The sequence below is a fragment of the Atta colombica genome, unplaced genomic scaffold (genome assembly GCF_001594045.1).
Source record: "Atta colombica isolate Treedump-2 unplaced genomic scaffold, Acol1.0 scaffold89, whole genome shotgun sequence".
Classification (NCBI taxonomy): Eukaryota; Metazoa; Arthropoda; class Insecta; order Hymenoptera; family Formicidae; genus Atta; species Atta colombica.
In genome coordinates, this window is record NW_017259582.1 from 608,114 (window position 1) to 625,613 (window position 17,500).

The 17,500-nt window shown below is 29.8% G+C and overlaps 1 protein-coding gene across 2 annotated transcripts in view; it reads right to left on the reverse strand.

Moving 5' to 3' along the window:
- The window catches only part of LOC108693242 (putative fatty acyl-CoA reductase CG5065), a 39,130-nt gene extending 21,997 nt beyond the window's left edge, over positions 1-17,133 (reverse strand). The window contains exons 1-4 of one of the 2 annotated variants that reach the window (XM_018202086.1): positions 17,044-17,133; positions 15,008-15,137; positions 8,436-8,551; positions 6,980-7,196 (exon numbers count right to left, since the gene is read on the reverse strand). The gene's annotated coding sequence lies outside the window, so the exon portion shown is untranslated. Of the gene's footprint in view, positions 1-6,979; positions 7,302-8,435; positions 8,552-15,007; positions 15,138-17,043 lie in introns of those variants that run through there. The other variant, XM_018202087.1, reaches the window with a different exon arrangement.
- Positions 17,134-17,500: the final 367 nt, after the last annotated feature.

Consider the following 17,500-nt stretch of genomic DNA (forward strand, 5'->3'; position numbering starts at 1 on the left):
GACTTTATTCTTACATTAAAAAAAAGCTTTTTGCAAAAGTAATGACGTTAAAGTTATCATTTTAAAAATTCAATAAGAAATAGAAGTAATGGCCATAATTAAAGCTAAATGTTTAATGCTTAAATAATTCCATCTGAATAACTATATATAGTATATATATATAGTTATTCAGATGGAATTATTTAAGCATTAAACATTTAGCTTTAATTATGGCCATTACTTCTATTTCTTATTGAATTTTTAAAATGATAACTTTAACGTCATTACTTTTGCAAAAAGCTTTTTTTTAATGTAAGAATAAAGTCCATATTTCATGATGACTATCAAGATGTTTGTAAAAAAAAATTCATTGTACTCTATAGAGTGCGTCAAACTATGTATATAATTTTTTGAAGATGTAACATGTTTTACTTTGAAAAAGATGAGCGAAATAAGAATAAATTCAAAATTAATCAAAAATTTCTTAAAGTATAGATTTTAATGGCTCTGCACATTGGATGTGGAAATACTTGTCGCGTGGCAAAATGCGACGTAGTAACCAATAATAACAATAAACATGTCGGAAAAATAAGCTTATTGGTTACCGTTTTTGTTGCACGGTAAACGCGTCCAATGTGTAGGAGAATTAATTTGAGAACTATACCTATTTATTTATTTGAAGTTATGTAAAATGTGTATGTAACATTGTTTATGCGATAATTTTGTTAACAGATGTATTTGAATATACTTCTTTTTTTTTAGATAAGTTTTTTTATTTATAACAGGTGAATTGTAATGTGTCTATTGTTTTTCAAGAACTATTCAAAAAGAGAGTTTTGCATCAAATATAAACCAAGTAAATATAAATACAGTTGAGATTTTAGAACGAGGGAACAGATACAGCAGAGATTTTGGGACTGTTACAAAATAACAGTGTAGATGTCATAGAAAAGTAGAATAAAAAAAGCAAAAGCTAAGCTCGACATTAAATCGTCCGTTAAAGACAATTTCTGAACAAATATGAACAAATTGAAAAAAATGGAGAAGAATTGGTTGCAAAGTGAGAGGAAGCAGAATGGTAATAAAGTTACAGAAAACGAAATTAAAATTGAAGAGAGATTACAACAGGAAGTATGATCGATGAAATATGTGAATACTATGAATAAGCTATTTAATGAAGATCTGATTAAAATTTTGACTATTGTTAATAAAAAAATACCACATTGAATGATACATTAATCAAAGCTTATTACTTAAAATTTGCTTGCGGATCGTATATCAAAAATTATGTTAAATAATTTTTCATTGCCTCCTCTTCGAACTCTAAGTCGTCATATAGAAAATTTAATCTTATACTGATACTTGTAATGAAATTGAAATGAATATTTGAATTTTTGAAATTTAAAGTAGCTCAATTTAAAAGTAATTTATTAGATGTACAACTTTGCTTCCGCCGTTTTTTTCCGAAATTCGAGGCTTTATTGTAAAAAACTGGTTATACATTTATGATTCAAAGTATTGTTCATCGCCACTACTTTCTTCCATCTTTCGGGTAGCGTACGAATCCCGCGTCGAAAAAACTGGTCATCTTTTGAGGCTATCCACGAATTGATCCAATTTTTTACTTCTTCATAAGACCGGAAGACTGCTGGTCAGCCAGGCCGTGTGCCATTGATCGAAACAAGTGATAGTCAGAGGGAGCAACGTCTGGAGAATACGGCGGATGGGGTAGGACTTCCCATTTCAACGTTTCCAAATATGTCTTGACCACTTTCGCAACATGGGGTCGAGCATTGTCATGCTGCAAAATCACTTTATCGTGTCTCTCGTTGTATTGCGGCCGTTTGTCTTTCAATGCTCGGCTCAAACGCATCAATTGCGTTCGATACCGATCGCCTGTGATTGTTTCAGTCAGTTTTAACAGTTCATAATACACTACGCTGAGCTGGTCCCACCAAATACAGAGCATGACCTTGGAGCCGTGAATATTCGGTTTGACCGTCGACGTGGAAGCATGGCCGGGAACTCCCCATGATTTTTTGCGCTTGGGATTATCGTAATGAACCCATTGTTCGTCCCCAGTCACAATGCAATGCAGAAATCCCTTCCGTCTTTGCCTTTCAAGCAGCTGTTCACAAGCAAACAAACGCCGTTCAACATCTCTCGGCTTCAATTCGTACGGCATCCAATTTCCTTGCTTCTGAATCATTCCCATGGCTTTGAGGCGTTTTGAAATGGCTTGTTGAGTCACTCCCAATGATCGTGCCAATTCTTCTTGATTTTGACACGAGTCTTGCTTAAGTAATGCCTCCAATTCTGCATCTTCGAAAAACCTTCTCTCTTCCACCGCTATGCCGGTCTTCGACATCAAAATCACCGTTCTTGAAGTGTTGAAACCATTCACGACACATTATTTCACTAATAGCGGCCTCACCATAAGTATTTGAGAGCATTCGATGAGCCTCAGACACAAATTTCTTCATATTGAAGCAAAAAATTAAAACCTCCCGCAAATGACGAGAATTTGGCTCGTAAACTGACATTTTCAATCGAGAATAACTTTATGATGCAGACACAAATCGACTAATGTTTCTATGGGGTTATGTTGACAGATGTCCAAGTTTATTGTATGACATCTATAATTTATTTATTTCGACCACCACTTACCGCTAAAGCCATCTATAGGAAAACGGCGGAAGCAAAGTTGTACACCTAATAGATAAAGATTATCGTGGATGAGATAATATTTGATAAGTTTTTTTATTATTATATATTGTATATGTCGACAGATATAAATCTGAGTGAACTCACAACCTAGCAACTGAGAATAAAACACAAATGAGTACTCATTAAAAACCTCTAACTCGCAAGTCACTTATTGTTTTTTTTACTTCCTGGAATTGCCACTCGATGAACACAGATTGTTACATATGAATTTACATCAGGCTCTACGAATAGTCAAGTTTTTAAATCTATTATTGAAAACATTATTAATAAAGCAGAAAACATCGATTAGAGTACACACAAAAAAAGAATTTAATAATATCAGCTAAATATCAGTTGCTGGTTCAAACTTTGCTGTTATTGCTAAAAGTTGTCACAGCTATATTTTAGCTACGTTGGATAATCTTTTTTCTGTGTCTATAAGAATATAATAAATTCTTTTGCGCATAATGACAGCAAACTAAATCAAAAATATTTGAATCAAATCAGATTAATATTTGAACATTTTGCGCCTTATGGCTGTAAACTTCCGGTTTGAAAGAGATATTATAATAAGCGTTTGGCGAAAACAGGCACAACTTTTAATTAGTTCTTTACTTTAGTCTACTCGGTATTCTTTGGATAGCTTCATACATTATCGGAAAACAAGAGCAAAGAAAAGAAGAGATAGATACTGGGAAAAAATATATATATATATATGTATATATTTTATAAATGTAATGTAATTATATATAAAATATGTTAATTTTATATTATATATAATTACATACCCAAACAGAATAACAAGTCATGATAACGTCAAAATGACATTAAAATGAATCGGAAATAATTGAAAAATGACTTTTAATGATCATTTTAGAGTCATTTTGACATCATTTGATATCATAATAACTTGTTGTTCTGTTTGGATAATTATATGTAATTATATATAAAACATTTTTTTTCGGGTAGCTATAAATAGAGTAAATATAAGCCTTAGTATCAAAAAGATTAGAAATTGCTTCGAAATCTCGGACAAAGAGAAAATTAACAAATTTCAATTGAACATTCATTCAATTGATCAACTCGATTGAGTTTCTTCAGGTATTGCCGTCACAAATTCTAACACTTTCTGCACATGCGTTCATACGAGAAAGAAATATCTATTATCTCTTTTTATCTGCTATTTTTGTTCACATTCGTCAAAATCTGATTATATAGGGTCTTTCAATAGGGATGCTCGAAATTTGTTAAATCATAGTAGCCATGTTGTTAAAATGACATTTGTCAAATTTGTTGTGAATTGTTTAGTAATGTATGGCAAATCACCATGGAAGGTCATAGTGTTGAGCAACGTGTGCAAATCATAAAATTTTATTATCAAAATCAGTGCTCCGTTCGAGAAACGTTCCGCGCATTACGTGATTTTTATTCTTCCGCCACAACCGTTTTGCCGATTCAACTATTCGACGTTTGGTGGCCGAGTCAACCGGTTCGATAAATAATCAGCCAACACCATTACGTTGCCGAAACGCAAGGTCTGCTGAAAACATCGCTGCTGTGCGTGAGAGTGTACGGGAAAACCCGAGGCGATCAATTTCTCGTCGTTCACAAGAACTTGGCCTTTCTGCGACTTCAATTTGGCGAATTTTGCGTCGGGACTTGGATCTGCATACCTACAAAATTCAATTGACCCAGGAAATTAAAGTAAACGACCATAGACAACGCTGTGTGTTCGCTGATTGGGTTCTGGAGGTTGGAAGTTAACCCAAATTTCGCCAAACAAATCATTTTTAGCGATGAGGCCCATTTTTAGATGAATGAATATATGAACAAGCAAAATTGTCGAATTTGGGACGATACCAATCCACGCAAGATACACCAGTTCTAAATGCATCCCGAGAAAGTCACTGTTTGGTGCGGATTTTGGTCTGGCGGAATCATCGGTCCGTACTTCTTCCAAAACGAAGCTGGCGTTGCCATAACCGTCAACGGCGAGCACTACAGATCGATGATAAGCAACTTCTTGTGGCCTAAAATGGATACCGATAACATGTGGTTCTAATAGGATAGCGCTACATGCCATACTGCATGCCACGATGGACATTCTGTACGAGCGATTTGAGGGCTATCTCGCGCAGCGGCGACGTGAACTGGCCATCGTGCGATTTAACGCCTTTAGACTTCTTCCTTTGGGATTATTTTAAATCACAGGTCTATACGAATAAACCGCAAACAATTGATGCTCTCAAAGTCAACATAACAAAAGCCATCCAGCATATTCAGCCAGATTTATGCGAGAAAGTCATCGAAAATTGGACCGCCCGAATACGTGTTACCAAGCGATCACTGCCGCGGCGGACATTTGAGCGATTATATTCCATACTTAATGCCATAAAATATTCTTTCAAATAAAAAAAAATTGAGTGGATATCTCATACACAACTTGTTTTATTTACATTTAAAAATCGAGCGTCCTTATTGAAAGACCTTATAGTATCCCTATTTCATTCATATATGACCGCTACTGACGGTAGCCATACTTTTATTAATTATAAGTATTCTAGTTCTTACTTGTCGTTGTTCCGCGTGTACGCATCGGTCAGAGAACTATAAAGGCATTTATTGGCGATTCCAACAAAGATAATGCGTTAAGGTACTTTTACATGGCAGAGTCAAGTGTCGAATGTCAGAGCATGAGTAGTAATATATTTAATAATTTTACTGAAATTGAATTTAATGTATAAGATACATTAATAGTGGAATCTTATTTACACTATATAATGTAAATAAATATAATTTTCAGCATTATATGTTAGGATAGTAGTGTCTATCAGAACATAACTTCTCATAATTTACCATTTTCAAGAAGTTGTGCAGAAGATTATTGCGCAGGAATCTAGAGATTCAAACTTCTGCGCAATAATGTTCTGCAGAGATGCTCGATGCTTGACATTTGTATGTCATATACATTGGCTTCCTTTGTTTTTTGTTGCTTTTATTTTTTTTTCTTTATTATGGATGGGAAAACAAGAAAATTCCGAATATAATCAACCTAACCAATCATAAGTCACGATAACGTCAAATTTCCTAATCGGAAATGATTAAAAAATGATTTTTAATGATCATTTTAGAATTTTGACATATTTTTGATATTATAATGACTTGTTGTTCTACTTGGATATTTCTCGAAAAAATCACACTTGTTCCATATTTGACTTTTGACTAAAGATTTTTTGACTTTTGACTCTTTTAAAGTTCTATTGGGTTATCCGGAAAGTTCGTACCGATGTTGAAGGAAAATTGAAACGCAGAAGATTTAAATTTTAGTATACATTTATTAACTTATATAGGTTAGTCGACACGAATTTTCCGGACAATCCAATATAAATCTTCCATCTTATGTTATTCGCTGTTGTTTTGAACAAAGGTAGATTATCTTCCGAATTGCCTCCACAGAAGATTACTTTCTCAGCAATAGTGCGATGGCTAAGAAAATTGAATTGTTGTATTTGACAGCATCTATTCCGATAATACACCAGAGTTGTACAAATGATTTCTTCATATTATAATAAGTATTGGCATAAACGAAAGTCTTATTACAACAGTGATAAAGAAAAATCTGAGTTCAAGAAGGATCTTGAAATATTCAAGATCGAAATATTCAAGATCGAAGAAATACACATTAAGTGATTAAGCGAAACTTTTTGATATTTCTGCATATAAATGTAAATTGTTAAATCACTGTAATTGTAATAAACTTCTAACTTCCTACATTTGTCCATGCTTCATGTCTATTGACTGTAAATGTAAAAAGAATTGCAAAATTCCTTATATAGAGCAGAAACTCTTTTTGATCAAAGAACTGTTATATTTGAACAGATCAATTCTGTAGATGTACTTAAAACTGAGATTTTTATTGTTCGAGACTTCGAGTTTTATTGTTCTCGATTCCCTCGATTGCGTTATTGTGCCTTTTTATTACTGCCAGTTTTATTGACTGCCAATACTGAAAGTCTATAGTTTCCCGTTACGTATACTGGACTGACAACTAACACTAATATATGAACATGGCCATCATGTACGACTAATAATAATTGTCTGATAAAGTCTGTACATTGTTAATTTTACTACAATACTATAGATCAAGTAATAAAATTTAACAGATTATGAGTCCAGTAAGAAAAGATACATCTGCATTATGATTTTCTTCTTTTTCTATCTAAAATAACAGTCCTTATCTTGATGATTATCATTTTTATATTATACATAGAATATGTGAAATGCTTTTCTTTACCTTTTTTAAAGCAAGCAGAAGCAAAGTGATCTTCTAGAGCTCAGATTAAAATTCTGAGATCGCATCAATCGTAGCTAGCTTTTATTGCACCTCATCCTCCATCGCCGTGGCGCCGTCGCTCCCCGCGTCGCCCAGAATCCACTGCATCCATGCATATGCTTTCCATGCGGTTTAGTTTTTCTTTCTTTGGATCAGTTAAAATTTGGAACTGCAGTACCTAGGAACACAACTCATAATCTGCGTAATGCTTATACCATCAAGACTAAAATAGATTAGATAAAGATAATTAAAAATCTAGGGTGTAAAGATAAGGAAAAACTTAAAAAAACCCTTATAATCTTGATTACAGCTCCATAAATGCATATCAATCCAAATAGAGATCAGATAAGTAATGAGAGAAAAATAACAAGCGAAAATCCAATAATTAGATTAAAGAATAATAAATAAAGAATAAATAAAGAATAATAAAAGAATAATAATAATAAAGAATAATAAAGAATAATAAAAGTTAACAAATTCTAAGACAATGTATGCGAAAGCACATGCAACTATATAGAGAGAAATCCAATCTAGATGTGAAAAGATAGATAATTATTTAATAATCAATATAAAAATGTAATAATTTAAATTTCATGCAGAAGGCCAAACACAAAGCAATCCACCCGCCATAAGAGATCATAATAACTCACTCCGATAATAACGCATGCGAGAATATATCATCGGGATCAGCAATTAATGTGTGATTATTCATCTGCTTGTTCTATATGAAGATAATATCTAATAAAATTTGAGGAGACGGCACTTTAATCTAAGCGAAATGTCTTTTATAATATTATTGGCCTTATTATGGATAAACGGATTAATGTGTTTGTCATTATGTGCACGAGAAATTAGTATAGTACACAATCACAACATTGACATATTCCATATTTGATTTTAAATGCAGATTAAATATGCTCCTGCGATTATTATGAATATTTTTCGAAATTTGTCTCTGCACTCCGTCAATATGTCACATATTCCTGCCGTCCAGACGGGGACAGCATAAAGCCGATCTGGCACATATATTATATAAAAGAATTATTTAGAGATAGAGAACTTTTAGAATTGATAAAAAGATGTACAGATCTCAGCAAAACATGTAATTTATTGAGACCATTGAAGATTGCCAGACTTTATCAAAAAATGAAGAATAATTCCAAGATATCTGATGTGAATTATTGTATTTATTATATATTGTATTAAAATTCAAAATCTTTATTAATGGAGATTTTAATGTGTTTGTGAGTGAAAATGATTGTCTCTATAGATAATAATATAGATAATAAAGACTCCCTAACAATAAAAATAATAGGATAGAGGGCAATAAGAGTCGGCCGCGGAAATTAGTGCGCAAAAATAAAATAATAATAAATTAAAAAGCTAATTTAATACATTCGAGATTTCGCGTGCTTACATGATACGGCTCATTTTAAACCTTCTTCAGAGAGCATAGAACAACGTCGTAGAAGTGCTTCAAATTGCATAGGTATGTCGAATTAGTTGTACTTTCCCCGTGGAGATTCGAATTACCTACAAAACAATATAATATGCATCATTCACAGACGGTTGAAAGACTACATGAAAAAAAAGTCTAGATGTGTCGATAACTAATCAAACTTACTTTTTTAAAAAAAGTAAAAAAAGGCATTAAAAGTACGCGTTCTTCGAAAAAAGTAGTATCTTTATTAATTTATATATAACAAAATATGTTATATTTTTGTATTCTCATTGAAAGGTTTTCTATTCCAACTCAAATAATAGCTTTAATTTTCTTTCAAAAATTATTATATCACAAAATTTACTTTATTTAAATCAAGTTGTAGCCAACAATTGGCATCAAGTTAAATTTCATAAAACTTTATATATTATTCATATAAAAATTTGATATCAAGAACTACCAAATTAAAATCCCATACTAAATTAAAGAATGTAACGTAAGTAACAGATTTAATTTTATACCATTAAAATCTAAATATATATATATATATATCGTCGTGTTCTTATTAAATGATCTTCCTATTGGGAGTACAAATTAGTTCGGTCCGTTTTTTTGTATAAAAAAATGCATTTATTTCAAAACAAAATGAATGAACAGATCAATTAAAGTATTGTCCATCGCTGCCTACTATTTTTTCCCATCTCTCAGGTAATTTTCGAATTCCATCTCGAAAAAATGACTCGTCTTTGGAGGCGATCCAATTTTGGAGCCAATTTTCAATTTCTGCGAAAGAAGTGAACCGGTGACTTGACAAATCGTGCTGCATCCTTCGGAACAACCAGTAATCAGAAAGAGCAATGTCCGGAGAATACAGCGGGTGTGGTAAAACATTCCATTTGAGCGTTTCCAAATATTTTTTACGATTTTAGCGACATGAGGCCGAGCGTTGTCATGAAGAAGAATAATTTTATCATGTCTTTGCTCGTATTCCAGCCGTTTTTCTCGCAATGCACGGCTCAAACGAATCAATTGTTGCCGATACTGATCGCCCGTAATGTAATCGCCAGGTTTCAGCAGTTCATAATAAACAAGACCCTTTTGGTCTCACCAGATACAGAGCATGATTTTCGAACCATGAATGTTGTTGATGTTGAGATCGACAACGATTGATCGAGCTTAGCGTAGTATTTTTTCTTCTTGGGATTGTCGTAGAATATCTACTTCTCATCTTCAGTCAATCCGATGCAAAAAACCTTTTCTCTGTTGTCTTTAAATCAGCTGTTCGCAAGTGAAAAATCGCCTTTCAACGTCTCTCGGTTTCAGTTCATAAGGCACCCGATTTCCTTGTTTTTGAATCATTCCCATGGCTCTCAATCATACAGAAATGGCTTGTTGAGTTACCCCAATGATTCTGCAAGCTTCTCTTGCGTTTGACTTTGATCTTCTTCGAGTAATGCCTCTAATTCTTTGTCTTCGAATTTCTTTGGCTGTCCAGAGCGAGGCTTGTCTTCAACGCTGAAATCTCCATTCTTGAAACGTCGAAACCATTCCTTACATGATTTATCAGTTGGAGCAGTGTTATCATAAACTTTGACAAGCATTCGATGAGCTTCAGCCGCACTTTTCTTCCAATTAAAGCAGAAAATCAAAACCTCTCGCAAATGCTGCTTGATTAACACAAAATTCGACATTCCAAACACAGTAAAAATCAAGGTTTTTGTAGCGATATAAACTGAATATTATTAGCAGATGTTTAACCTCTCTGAAACCGCCAAAATCAGCTGTGAACCACAACAGCTGGAGCCATCTTTAGGGAAACGGACTGAATTTGTACTCCCAATATTTTTCTTAAAAGAAATTATATCACATTCCATCAAGACCAATCAAGACTTTCTGTTCCAATCCAAATAGTTAGTAATAGTAGTTATTTAATTTAATTCAATTTCAAAACATTATTGTGTCACAAATTTGCCTCATTTTATTCAACTCGAGTTTTACCATCAAAAATTAAAGAAGTAACATTGAAATACTTTTGAAGTGCAAGTAAAATGAAATACTTTTGAAATGCAACTATGTCTTTAGACCAATTTATTCATCTTCTCTTATTGTGCGTATAAAAGAAAAATTATATTATTGTATCAATCTTTTAGCTACACATTGCAGCATATTATAAAAAATCTTTCTTTTGCCTCTCTTTCTCCTCACAGACAAAAAAAACATTTATATGAAAATTTAATTTTGAAATTGCTTCATCTTATTATTCTGTGTATAAAAATGTTAAGGTATAATAACAACTTCACATTAATATATGCTAGTATATAAATGTGCTAGAATATAAAATAATAATATAAAATAAATATTGGAAACTATTGATTTTTCTATAATATTATTTTAACACTTTTATAGATTATATAGCAGAATATTAGAACATCATATAATATTTTTAAAAACACATAATTCAATTAAAAAATGAAAATAATTTTCATATAATCTTGAAAAATTCATTTTTCCGGAAAGAGGCCCGAAATTGAAATTCCTTGGTCTATCTTTTTATCATTCGACGATCTATTGGGTTGTCCGGAAAATTCGTGCCGCAAAAGATTTAAATTTAATAAATGAAATTAAAAATTTAAATCTTCTGCGTTTTAATTTTCCTTCAAAATTCGGCACGAACTTTCCGGACAACCCAATATCTTTTTATCACTCAGAGAATTATCGCAAAATGTAATTAATACAAAACCTAAAGACGTAAAAAAAGTTTAAAAATTATGTAAGAAAGAAAGCAGATTTCTTACAATATATTGTAATCTGCAACTAAGATGGAACTATGCTCGATTTTTTTTAATAACAGCATGCATACTATCATTTCTGATGCTCTGATGTATGCTAGAATTCATTCATGCAATGAGCGTTACATGCTGCATATATATGATTTTTATATTTATTATGGATTACTTCATAGTTTATTTCCTTGCATGCACTAAATCAAAAAAAATAATTGCTAATTTCATAATTATTTGCCAAACAGACTATATGCATGAAAGCAAACATATAGCATGCATGTGTGCATCCATGCGTGCATGCTTATCATTCAAGAAATCGAGCATTGTGATTCCATCTTAAAGATTGATAAAATTTAATTCTTTTTTTCAATTTATAATCTACTTTAATACTTATATGCACAATAATAAATTGATTTAATTGAAAAAAAATACGTAGTTACTTTTCAAATAATATGCAATTTGTAGCAACTATGTCTTTTTTTACCAATTAATTTATTTATTATTGTTCTATTATTGTTCTATTATTGTTCTCGGTAAAAAATTTGTCATGCATGAATATGTATAAATATACATATTCATAAACATGTACAATCATATATGAAATATATCCATACGTTCCTCTTTTTTTTTGTAAAATTACTTTTTAGTAATAGAAATAACAATAGTAGTGTGAAAACATCAAAAATAATTAAAAGAGTAATTTTCATTATTTATTTTAAAAAAATCAAGTTTGAAGAAATGTAAAAAAAAATTAATTACATAATTACACTTTCTCAAGGTTAACCAAGGTCACCATCTTTTTCCCCTACTGAACAACGTAATTGAATAATTTTATCTGAAATATTTATGTCTTAAACTTAAGGATTTTGAGATATTCTACTAGATGAATTAAAATGGACCACCCTTATATCCTGCTAAATTATAATTTTTCCAGAAGTTCCAGATCCGTATGTCCCTTAATTTTTAAACGAAACTGTACTATCAAAAACACATTTTATTTACTTTCACCTGGAATTTAATTTTAGGCGCTCACTTTAAGCACTCTTTATTCTTTCCTATGATTCTTGTTTACAAGTTAATACGAGGGATGCGTACTACTCGAATGATTTTCGTGATACATATAAGAATTCACATAATGATCTGACCATGTGTTTATTAATTTTAAATATGTTCTTTCATTATAATATTTGAATATTCTATGAAAATTCTTTTGTTATTCTGGAATATACCGTACATTAGAAATACAAATAGAGTTTTTCAGGATATAAGTGTTCATTGAAAAAAATTCATGCAATTTTATGGAAATTACATGTTTATGACTGGAAAATTACCTAAATAGGATTGGAAATTTACAATTATTGTAATCATATTTAGATAATTTTCCAATTATAAACATGTAATTTCCATGTAAAATTACACATAAATTTTTTTCAGTATTGTTATAATTTATATTTAGCTGAAAATATTTTTCGTTTAATTTCGAATATCCTGTAGCATTCGTTATTATAATTTCTTATCCTTTTCTTTATATACTGTTCTGTTAAATTTAGAATCATCTTTTTTTATATTGTTAACAAACATTTTAATATATTATCTTTTTTCATTCGCAATGTGATCTTTCTGATTATCTTCTTTTCTCACCATAGCGCTCCCCAAAATAACTTGTCAAAATTTGTTCGAAAACTTATCAGAATTTGTCCGAAATTTTGTTTAAATTAATTCGAAAATTTATCAGAATTATATTAACATCAAAAAATATTAACATCAAAAAAAAATTTTTGTAGGAATTCATTAGAAAATAATTTCGGAGAAATTCGAGAATGTATATTTTTCGATCAATTTCTATTATTTCCGAGGATACATTTTACGGATTTAAAGGCAATTTTGGGGATAATATTTTGTGTGTATTTTTGGACATTCTGTGAAATATTTCAGGCTTTTTCTATCGTTATTACTTAATTTCTATAATTATATAACTTCAATGTAACTGTTGACAACATGACTGAATAATAATTGGATAATAATTATTAGCAGATAATATATTATTACTGTACTAACTAATTATGTGATAATATTATAAGTCCGTATCGACATTTTTTCATATTTGAAAATATTTCACACAAACGATACATACACTCGCGTTGCATGTAATATTCTCCAAATTTCAATTTATATATTTATATTTAAATTTATTATTGTAAAAATGAAACATTTTATTTCGCAAAATACTAATAGATTTTTGAAAATCTAATTGATATAATCAAATTAAATCAACATTAAGATTCTCATGAAAATCGCTATGAAATAGTTACTATTTATAATTATTATTTATATAATAGTAAACTCTACTCACGATTCTAATAATAATGAATGGTAAATGCTTAGAATTATAAATAGTTTACTATTGAAGCGAATAGTAACTTGTAATTTTTCCCAGAAATTTTCGCACCAATAATATAAACTACTTACGATGATTTATGAATAACTATGTTTCTCAATAGTTACTTTCTATACGAGCAGAACATGAGCCATATTTCGGAACCATGCGTTTGACTTGCAAATTGCGCCTCTGCGCTTATATGTATATCCGTGAAATAAAGTTATCTAATCCGCGTCCTTGCATATCCCCTCCTTTTTAATCCTTTCTCTTGCCAAATAAACGTAAATAAAATTCTCGTTTGGACATAACACTGAACATAACATGATATCATATTATACTGATAAAATGTCGTTAGAAAGTCGAGTTTATCTACTTGCACTGCATGACGACAAAAATACGGGAGAAATCGAGCACACACGCTACAATTTCAAAAAGTAATAATAAAAATACAGCAAAACACATGATCTGTCATAAAATAATGACAGAAACATACCAAATATTATGTTAGATATATTATATCAGATTATAATATATCTAACATAATATTTGGTATTTTGATAATTTTTTCATCATACGATGTCGCTATACGATCTGTCTTGTATTCTCATAGGCAAATTTAAAGACTGCAAAACGCCATTAATGAGAATAAATAATAAAATTCTCGAAGTTTGGACATAACATGTCATATTATACTGACAAAATGTCGTTAGAAATCGAGTTTATCTACTTGCACTGCATGACGACAAAAATACGAGAGAAATCGAGCACTAAATGTAGTATTTTTTTCTACCACTTAATTTCTACCACACAATTTCAATAGAGAATTCAGATATTAAATTAATTACTTGAAAACCGGGCAATTTTCTCAATGGAGAATTGTTTACTGACTTGGAACATGAAATAAAAATTAAATTTCTCTCAATAAAAAATATAAAAAAGTCAAAGCCTACGTCAGCTGTTCAGATGCCCAGAAAATTTTTTATTTTCGTGTGAATGTAACAAAACGATTAAAATATACGTCCCTTCAATTCCTTATCAATATAAAATATAAAAATTATTATTAAGATATAATTATAAAATATTAATTGTAACATATACAATTGTCTGTGCATCCGAACAGCTGATGTAGACTCTGATGGGCTTTTTTACATTTTTCACTGATAGATTCTTTCCAGTCTCATTTTATATATTTGTTTAAATTTCTCTCTTATATACATTTATTTCTGAAATTATTAATAAATAAATTAAAAGGCACAATACTCCAATTTATTAAAAAGTTTCACAGCATATCTTATACACATACAATTTTTACTGTTAGTATCTGATATGACAAATTATGTTAGCAAACTTAGCTATATAGAATAATAATAGAAAAATCAACATACCTGTTTTTACTAATTGCAGTGAATAATGACAGTTGATAAAATAAATTCCCGCACTAGACTGTTAATGCGTCGCAAACGAATGCTTTTATAGCAATGCATATCCTTATGACACACGAAGTTGCGGTTAAACCTATGCATCATATGCATTTATTAATGTGAGTTATTGCATTATTTTAAAGAGTTACAGGACATTTCGAAAATACTTATAACTTTTAAACATGATATCTAAAATGTCTTAATAACATCTTTAATGCTCGTTTCTGTCACTATAGATTATATAAGTAATTTTAATCTCGGTTCAACTTATTCTTTATCGTTTTCTAATTCTTAGATCTAGAAAAAGATAAAGAGTTAATTGGAGCAAGATTAAAAGTAAACTACATTGATGATGATATATGTAGAAACGGACATATAAGACGTCTTATATCCGATGTTGATGCATATGTGCTGTCTGAAATTACATGGCGCATTCCACGTGTCACTTAAAAAAGAGAAATCGTATCCTCTTTAAAAGTCTGAAAAAATTCTTAAAAATACTAATATATGTAGAATATGATACAATAAAAGAGATTTTAGGATCGCAGGAGATTTGAGATTCATTCGTAAACAAATATTTTTTCAAAAATGAGAAAGAAATTGGAATTTTAAACAAATCATTATAAAATAAACAAATTTTTAAGATACTTCTATTTACATATAATAATTTAATGTATTATTGATTGATTATTTATTAGCGGTTGTAAAAAAGTTCCATTTTTTTTATAAAACAAATGAAAAAAAATGTAAATGAAAATTTAAAAATAGGAAATATTTACGATCGCTAGCTAATTAAGCAGTAATATATTGTAAAATTATATATAAAAGGAAATATCTTTAAAAAATCTATTTATTTTATTATGATTTTGCTGAAATTTCAATTTTGTTTTGAAAAAAATATTCATTTACAAGTGGATCCTTCTACAATCTCAAAATTTCCTTTATAATATCACATTTTACATATGTTAGAGTTTTGTGAGAATTAATAAAAATTTTTTTTAGATTTTTAAAAGTAGATATAATTTTTAAAAATAAAATTTTTTTAAAATAAAAAATTAACTTTTTTATCTACATCCTAAAAAACATCCTAAAAAATTCATGTCTTTAAAAAATTTGTATATTTTGTAATTTCAGTTAGTTACAAGTAACAAAAAGAAAAACTTCTTTAAACGACTATATCTGTAATATCTTGGATGCAAGGCACATATTTATTTTTTTGACCTTCAATATTATATAATATATGTCTTCATGATTATTTAAAAAGCAGTCCCAAGCAGTTTCATTTTTAGGTAGACTCCTAACGTGTGAAATTAATTTTTTAATACAATTTGGGATTCTTATAAAAAGTTTGGATGAACAATTGACCGAATTGTTTGAATTATAAATTTGAAAGATATATAATTTTCAAATTTATATCTGCAATTTCTCAAAAACGATGTCAGTATACTTATCCTTCAAAAGATATCAGACAAAAAAAATGTTTACTTATTGTTAGATATAACTTTGTAATAGAACCTTTCTATGATTATGATGATCAAATATCAAATATCAAACGATCACGTTTCAAACAATATTAATAATTAACTAAAAAAGAGAGTAAAAAAAACTGCAAATTTATAAGGGAAAAGTTAAATTAAAGTCAAATACACACGCGATTATATTTATCAATTATTATATATAGAAATCTTTATTCAAAAGAGAGACTCCAATTATTTGACTTTCAATTATAATAATTAACATTAATATAACTATATAAAATTAATATATCAATATTAATATATCAATACAATATATCAATATAAATAATGTTAAATAAAGAACAAAATCTTTATATATATGTTTGCCTTTATATACGTTCGTAATTATTACCCGCTGCAAGCGGAAGCAATGTTAAATCGGGTTCTGTTTTCTAGTTTATTTAACTTTTCCCTTAGAAATTCGCAATTCCCTTACTCTTTTCCACATTAAAAACATCTAAAATAATATGAAATGATATTTACCTTAAATAGTATTATATGGTCACACGTATTATAGTGCGATACTGAGAATATATCGGACTATCGTTAGATGCTAGAAGTGAGAGGTTATCACTACTCTAATATACCGCAATATACTGTAATAGCATCGTTCGAGTTCACCCCGTGTTCGCAATTCCCCTCACTCTCTCCTACTAATTTCTGGAAAAAAAAAAACATAAGTTCGGAATTTTCCCACTCTCCTATTAATTTAAAAGAAAAAAAAACAAATTATTCATATAATTAAACTATATCATTTCTTAATAAATATTTTATCTTGGCGAAGAAATCTCCATAAATTTATAAGTATTCAGATTTCTTTTTTATTTTTCGAAGATGAACTAATATCAAGCTTTTTATAATTATTTTTATCTTCAATAACACGCATGTATGCACGCACGCACGCACATATATAAATGAAATATATACTGAGAATTTTTCT